The following is an 8,889-nucleotide window of genomic DNA, read 5'->3' as shown; positions in this document are numbered from 1 at the left end:
CCTGTCTTTTGGGTCCCCTGAGGGGTCTACAGGTGACAGAGTCTGTCCCCTGAGGGGCCTACAGGTGACGGAGTCTAGCTATCCCCTGTCTCTTGGGTCCCCTGAGGGGCCTACAGGTGACAGAGTCTGTCCCATGTCTTTTAGGTCCCCTGAGGGGCCTATACAGGTGATGGAGTCTGTCCCCTGTGTAGTGGTGGATAGTAACTATAGTACAATGACATCTACATGTGTACACAAGTACATTTTGATGCCAATACTTTTGGTACTTTTTGAATTCCGGACTTTTACTTGTAACAGAGTATTTCGTTGCAGTATTGATACTTTTACTTATAGGCAAAACAAATGTGACTGCTGTTTCTACCACTGCCCTGGGAGACCCTATTGACCATAATGGAGGCCATTTTGCTTTTACTTCATATAGGGGAAACCTGTGAACAATTGGTCAATAGTAGATAATGAACAGCCCTTTACCAGATCCATATGCCTACAGTTGTTACCATTTTAATGCTTCAATTTAGCTACGACAAGTAATTATTTCATTTGAATTATTATTTTGAGGAAGCGATATTGTGTTTCTTTGCACTCGAGGTCAAATACCTTAGACTAGAGTACACAGCTCCAATGCATTGGAGATACCTTGCTGCTATCCTGTTATTCCTGGACTTGGATCGACTTTACTGTCAAATGTATGCAAACGCGGTACAGGCCCGCCCTGCCTTTTATATTCAACGCGGCCCCAACCCCTCCACCTTTGTTTGGTGTTGTTGGTTTTATTTAAGTGCCTCTGAATCGTCGATTCCCCATGTATACGATTGTAATCGTCATTTTGCCTCCATTTTGTGCCACTCATGGAGAATGTAATCAGAGTTGAGATATCAGCTGTTGACAGATGTGGTGAAATGGAGGGAGGAGGAGACCGGGGGGGTGGGGGGGGGGGGGGGGGGGGATAGGCAAGGATGGAGAGAGATAAGGCAGGATGAGGGAAGAGGAGGACGGACGGACGGCAGGTGTGACACGGAAAGCATTGTGCTGTGCAGGCAAAGCGCGGCGGCAGGCTAGTTAAAAGCCACCGAGTCTCTCATTTCATACCCGAGGACAGGTGCTTGGCACGGCAGGGACCTGCGGGCAGGACGAGGAACGAGGAAGAGACGCAGCCAAAAGGGAGGGGCACAATGGAGGCAGAAAGTTATATACACATATAGAAGACCTTCACAGAAGATGAAAGAAGGTCACGCTATTCCTCTCTCCTTCCCTCCTTTCTCATTCCCCCCCCCGCCGCCACCACCACCACTGATCTGGAAACGATAGATTTCACTCCTGCTTTCACTCCCCTGAAGAGGTGGAAAAGGGTAGGTATCCTGTTACTGGGGGGGGGGGGGGGGGTTTGGCCTTAAGGTTCCCAATGTGCAACCAAGTGTATATAGGATGTGGGACCACACATTTGTTTGATAATCTTTTACACTCCCGTTTAAATCTAACAAAATAGAGACAAATGAAGCCTCCTAACAGTCATGCTATATACGACACTATCGTTATCCGTTTCATTCCTGGCATGGAAGGTTAACATTCTTCACTTTTCACATTTGTTTGTTTTGATGTTATATTTTTGATCAAAGATATGGTTACCAGTGGGAACCCTTGTGTTGCCTGCATGCGAGGCTGTGCAACACTGAGGCATTTTGACAAAGGCCCAATTTCATGTTGGAGTAAAGATTTCCCATTCCTTATGCATCACATATTACTTACAGAGGACAACATCATTTATACTGTACATTTATTTAGCAGTTCACTCATTTCAAAGATGAGGCTCCTGCAAGAGAAAGCTTTGCAAGATGAGCCAGATTACAGTCCGTTTAACTCATAGATTAGTCACTTAAAACTTATTTGTGTTCTTCAATAAAGGTGAATTCAGGCAATCTGTTTTCCAATTTCAACTTCAATACAGTGAAGTCAAATTAACGTTGACCTTAACTGGTCCAGTTGGATACATTTGTACTATAGGATTTTGTGGCGCACCCCATTCCACTCTGTGGCATCACTTCTATGAAGTCCTTTGATTGGTGATGATTATGTTGACTTTAGTCTTGTTAGAGCAAGAATGAAACGCAACAAAGCTTATAGCAGGCTTCAAATCTTATCTGATGTCCCAGATTGCCTTCAATTTTGTTTATAAGAGATCCCTTTGAACCGTTCGCCTTTTTTGGCTTTAGCTCAGCCTGTAAATTAAGACTTTCAAACAATATCCTCAGAGTTAATTTGCTCATTTATCTTCACATTTTCTCCTCTTGTCAACCCCGTGCTTTGTTCAGCCCGCCCCTCCTCATCCGACACGGCCTCTTCTGTATACGAGTCAATGCACAATGTTAGTTACAGTCCCTCAATGATGTTATACAGTCCCAGCTCTTCATTAACACAATGGGCATCCTATTTTTTTTTACTTCATGGCGCTTAATTTACGCCAGCCGTCCCTTGCGTGGGCCTGCGAAGTCCCTTCTGTGGAGTCTTCAGAGAGCTGTTGGGACGATGTATATTTATGGCTGGCGGTCCCTTTATGATTTCTCTACTGTACAGGACATGCCTGGGCCGGACGAAGAGAGGTGGAACGACCTCTCTCCAGCCGGCCGGGACATTATTTACTACAGCATATTGCACCTCAGAGACGAGCGCAGCCATGATACGGGACAGGAGGCATGCAGGGAATTAAATTACACCCGAAATGTAGTGATCCCCGCTAAAGAATGGGCTCCCTTGTTGGATTGGTTTACCTATGTTTTCAGTGCTGGAGTTTCCCCTCCCTCTTTAGAAATGGCTGCTATATACGTAGCAGGGCAAATGGCAAAAACAGGTCAGGAGAGGAACAAGTGAAAGATTCCAAAGCGAAAAGCGTCGACTTGAGTTTTGGTTTGTGGCTTAGTTGCAGTCGACTTGTTGACTCCTGTGTTTGGGTCTCGAAGGGACCCTCCTCTCGGTTTGGTTTAAGAGTTAAGAGGAGAGCGACAATGTTTAATTACCTGTTTGAGATGTGGTTTTTGGAATCAAGAGTTTTTTGTTTATGTTCTGCCAGGCTTTCTCTTGACAGTTTTTTGATGAGCAAATTATAGTCTATATACACTCAAAGCAATGATGATCGTTCTGCTCTTGATTTGCATCTCCACGACATCACCTGCTCAGTTTTTATAGATCTGTCTCTCTCTCTCTCTCCCTCTCTGTATCTCTCTCTCCCTCTCTCTCTCTCCCTCTCTGTATATCTCGCTCTCCCTCTCTCTCTCTTTCTTCAGTTGAATTATGTCGTTTGCGGGATAGAAAAATCCCCCTCATCATCAGGACTTGAAGCGGGCCTGTTTTTATGGCCGCGCCCCGGCCCCGCAGGGCTATTACAAACTTCCAGATTCGCCCCCGCTATAGAGAAATGACTTTGAATTGCACTATGAATGATTATATATAGCTCTATAGTGTTTGTTTGCAAATGATGACACACAAACACATTTCTCTGTCCCCAACAATATTATACCCCCCCTGCATGAGGCTATATATATATATAGCGAAGGGCAACCGCCGAGCAGCGCGGCCGGGTCACCTGTGGCAACATCATGGCGTCACAACCGTGAGTTGTAGCTGCGTTCTCCGTTTTTACTGCTTTGACCGTGAGAACCCCCCGAGAAGCAATGAAGTGAGATCAAACAGAAGCGCGCAAGCAGGCTGCAGGGATGCAGGGTGTGTGTGTGTGTGTGTGTGTGTGGGGTTGTAGGTGTGTGTGGTTGTGCATGCATGCGTGCGTGTGTGCGTGCGCGAGTGCAGGCGGGGAAACGGGGGCAGATGCAGGGCAGTGTGCAGGATTATGAGTCTACCCTGGATAACACACAGGTGGTTGATCTGGGGGGCTTAGGGCCTGACGCTGTCTCCTGCCTCCTCCACGCACACGCACACACGCACACGCACGCGCGCACACACGCGCACTCCACTGACTACTATCCGGGGACCTGCAGTATCATGGCAGAGTTCAGGTTACCTTCAGGATGCACACAGCACAGCCCCGGGGTTGTGGGGAGGTTTTTTTTGGGAGCAGGATGTAATAGATAGTCAATGTAATATTGTGCCGGTTCGCGCAGAGGTGAGGCCATAGGGGTTATTGATGGGAGCCTTTTGTTGTTTGGCGGATAAGTCCGACTTTGCCTATATTGGTCCCCCCCATGGCTGATTTACACTCTAAAGTCTGATTTATATTTGCGCTGTGGTATATCGCTTGCACCGACAATGGCAGAGCTACAACCTCACAGAGTCGCACGTACACACACACACACACACACGCGCGCGCACGCACACGCACACACACTATAGCATAAAAGCCCGCATTTGTACTTCACATCACTCGTTTGATTGGTGTCGCGCACAGTGTCGTCTCCAGGCACAAATCAGCAGGGGGGCACTTAATTTGTCAAATCCACCCCCTATATGTATAACAAATAGTCGCCTATTAACAAAGTGATCCTTGAAAAAGGCTATACTAATTATGCAGCAGCACCAACAACAACAAACAAAGACATTATAATGTCTTCTATCAATGTATATATTTACAATAATCATGAAGAACTTATATATTTAACATTTGTAAAACATTAAAATATTGGCAGGGTATAAGCAAATCTCGACTGGGGGGGGGCACAAAATCCACTGGTCGAGCATCCAAAAATAGCCGATCTACAAGCTCTCCACCGTCGTGTGACTGCATGTGATGGAGCATAAGTTTGGTTTAAATCAGTGATTTTCAACCTTTTTCATATCAAAGCCCATTATTTATTCTGCCTTTGACCCACAGACCACCGTTTGATGAGATATAGCCTTCCCAGACCCGAGACGAAGGAATATTCTGTTGTCGGTTAAAGGACCAATTCACCACTTTTCAACCTATCTTCATATAATAGGTCCTCAATAATAATCATGGTAAAATGGCACAATTTTATTTCTACTCAGTCTGTGTCTCATATGGCTGTGGGCAGTTCAGAAACCGTCTTCCAGTGACATCATCATTAGGCAGATTCTTTTTAAAACAAAAATGTTTAGATTAGATTTTCATTATCGTGAGAACGATGGCTTCCATTTTCACATTGCAACTTGTGAAAATATGTTGTTCCAGGGTCCCTGGAACAACATATTTTCAGATCGGGGTCGGAGGTCATTTGTGGGGTCCTTGACATGAAATATTGATCATCACTGATACAGGAGAAACTATCAGGATTTTGAAGACATTTTTTTTAATTTCGACGTCTGGCCTAAACGGGTTAAATGTGTGGAACCTACCGGGGGTGGGGCAGCATATAAAGCCATGCACAGACAGGACAAAAAAGTGGGGGAAGGATTTCATCTTAAAGCACAAACAAACAAAAAAGAAATCTTAACTGTTCCCATGCTGTCCCCCCGTTGTCTCAAAAAAGCACATTCTTGAGTGACGACAATCCATCTTTGATTTCACGGCGGCGTTTTCTCCCCCAACATTTAAGGAAACCCCGCATGAAGTGTTGCTATAATGCCAAAATGACCCCCCCCCCCTTCCCTTTCACTGCTTTGGCTGCATGGCTGCTGGTAGCAAGAAAGAAAGAAAGAAAGGGAGCAGGCTGACATTTATGGATGGGGTTTCCACGGCCTTTATACTATCAGGTTTTTGTACGGGTCGTTTCTCGCGGAGGAGGAGGAGAAGGGGGGGTCCGGCTAACCTCTCCGCGGCGTGCTAAGGGCCTGCGGAGCGTGAGGGAGAGTACTATAGACGCTATGGTGTGGGTGTGGGTGGTGGTGCTGCCTGCACTGAATCCACGGCCCCCAGCTTTGTAAACTGCGGCCGAACCGTGCGTGGTGATGTGCACATCCATCATGGCCCCCGCGGCATGTGTCGGCCGGCCGGGGGCCTCGGGACGTCGGAGGCGCATTCATTATGTCGACGTGCGGGGCTTTGCAGGGCCCATGGTGTGTGGAGGGGGGGGGGGGGGGGCTGTGTGTGTGTGTGGGGGGGGGGGGGGGGGGGGGGGGGCGCAGTGTTGCCAGATTGTGTGAGAGAAATGATCGATCAGGTCCATGAAAACAAGCCCATAAAACAATCATGCATGGAAAAAATAAAATGTGACGAAGGTGTGGATTTTTTTTTTTTTTTTTACATTTTAGCAACACCACAAATCTTCTATGGGGGTTCCTGGCTGGCACAAAATATTTTGAGATGTATAGGGTCCTTAGTTGTGACAAATACATCAATCTGTTGGTCCTTGACATGGAAATGCGTGAGAATCACTGGTTTAAACGACGCTATATAGGAAACAAGCTCAAAAAACCTACTACAAATAATATTTACAAGCAACTTTATAGAAAAACAAGTCCACATTCGCTTATAATAAGCGGACATGGCAACACTGGGGGGCGGGGTGTGTGTGGGGGTGGGGGGTCGAGAGTAAGTAGCATGCAGGAGGAGGGGAAAGGATGGGGTGAGGGTGGGGTCAGGATTAAGGGGTGTTCCCTTAGAGGGGCTGCGCGGGGGTCAAGATTAGGATTGTCAGGATAAGAAGCTCCAATGGGTGGGGGCGTACGTGTTTCAGATTAAGGGGATAGGTTTCGGTGGCAACCATTGGATAACCCCTGCATGGCGTGGAGTCTCACTCCATTATTACTAAACGGTTTTATTCCGAGTATAGCGTTGAGGCGACAGCCCCAGACTTTTAAGTTTAATTATTTTTTATTATTACTTTTTTTTCTCCAAATTCAGCATTTGAGAAAAATGATTGCCTGTCATATACTTTCGTGACTGGCATAATATGCCACTCGACACCTTAAATGTGGAACACATGAAGGTGAACATGACGGTGACTGCCAGTTTGTCACAGTATAGCACGCAACCTTCACCAATGTATAATGATAATGATAACCCCCCACTAACACTAACACTAACTCTAAACTCAAAAACCACACCTGTGTGAAGTGAGGGGCGCTCTTATCATCATACGTCATCAATTACTCATCATACATCATCTCATTCCGGCCATACTTTTGTCTTCAATGTTTGTGTCTACACACTTTTGTCTTCAATGTTTGTGCACTCTACACACTTTTGTCTTCAATGTTTGTGCACTCTACACACTTTTGTCTTCAATGTTTGTGTCTACACACTTTTGTCTTCAATGTTTGTGCACTCTACACACTTTTGTCGTCAATGTTTGTGCACTCTACACACTTTTGTCGTCAATGTTTGTGTTTACACACTTTTGTCTTCAATGTTTGTGTCTACACACTTTTGTCTTCAATGTTTGTGCACTCTACACACTTTTGTCGTCAATGTTTGTGCACTCTACACACTTTTGTCGTCAATGTTTGTGCACTCTACACACTTTTGTCGTCAATGTTTGTGCACTCTACACACTTTTGTCTTCAATGTTTGTGCACTCTACACACTTTTGTCGTCAATGTTTGTGCACTCTACACACTTTTGTCGTCAATGTTTGTGTCTACACACTTTTGTCTTCAATGTTTGTGCACTCTACACACTTTTGTCTTCAATGTTTGTGTCTACACACTTTTGTCTTCAATGTTTGTGCACTCTACACACTTTTGTCGTCAATGTTTGTGCACTCTACACACTTTTGTCGTCAATGTTTGTGTCTACACACTTTTGTCTTCAATGTTTGTGCACTCTACACACTTTTGTCTTCAATGTTTGTGTCTACACACTTTTGTCTTCAATGTTTGTGCACTCTACACACTTTTGTCGTCAATGTTTGTGCACTCTACACACTTTTGTCGTCAATGTTTGTGTTTACACACTTTTGTCTTCAATGTTTGTGTCTACACACTTTTGTCTTCAATGTTTGTGCACTCTACACACTTTTGTCGTCAATGTTTGTGCACTCTACACACTTTTGTCGTCAATGTTTGTGCACTCTACACACTTTTGTCGTCAATGTTTGTGCACTCTACACACTTTTGTCTTCAATGTTTGTGCACTCTACACACTTTTGTCGTCAATGTTTGTGCACTCTACACACTTTTGTCGTCAATGTTTGTGTCTACACACTTTTGTCTTCAATGTTTGTGCACTCTACACACTTTTGTCTTCAATGTTTGTGCACTCTACACACTTTTGTCTTCAATGTTTGTGTCTACACACTTTTGTCTTCAATGTTTGTGCACTCTACACACTTTTGTCTTCAATGTTTGTGCACTCTACACACTTTTGTCGTCAATGTTTGTGCATTCTACACACTTTTGTCTTCAATGTTTGTGTCTACACACTTTTGTCTTCAATGTTTGTGCACTCTACACACTTTTGTCGTCAATGTTTGTGCACTCTACACACTTTTGTCGTCAATGTTTGTGCACTCTACACACTTTTGTCGTCAATGTTTGTGCACTCTACACACTTTTGTCGTCAATGTTTGTGCACTCTACACACTTTTGTCGTCAATGTTTGTGCACTCTACACACTTTTGTCGTCAATGTTTGTGCACTCTACACACTTTTGTCTTCAATGTTTGTGTTTTTACACAGACCCTCAAAGCTGTGTGTGTGTGTGTGTGTGTGTGTGTGTGTGTGGGGGGGGGGGGGGGGGTGGGTTGCCGGGGAGGTTATAGAGAGAAGAGTGACATTGATGAGGAACATCAAAGAAGGAGGGGGGGTGGGGGGGTGGTGACTAGGAGGAAGGTGGGGAGGGGGGGGGGGGGGGTTAGGGGTCAGAAGGCGGTCTTCAGGAAGCCCGGGACAGCAAGACGACGACGAGAAAATGACAGGTCTGATCTGACTGCAGGCCTTATCTGGCTCCAGGCGTTGTTGTCCATTCCAGCATGATCCGCAGGGTTCAGTATACTATCAACACGGCAATCACAATTTGGACATAGTTTTGGAGTAAATACACGTCAC

This window comes from Protomyctophum bolini (genome assembly GCF_963924005.1).
Source record: "Protomyctophum bolini genome assembly, chromosome: 2".
Lineage (NCBI taxonomy): Eukaryota > Metazoa > Chordata > Actinopteri > Myctophiformes > Myctophidae > Protomyctophum > Protomyctophum bolini.
The sequence above is the reverse complement of the archived record's forward strand: the minus strand, read 5'-3'. Positions refer to the sequence as shown.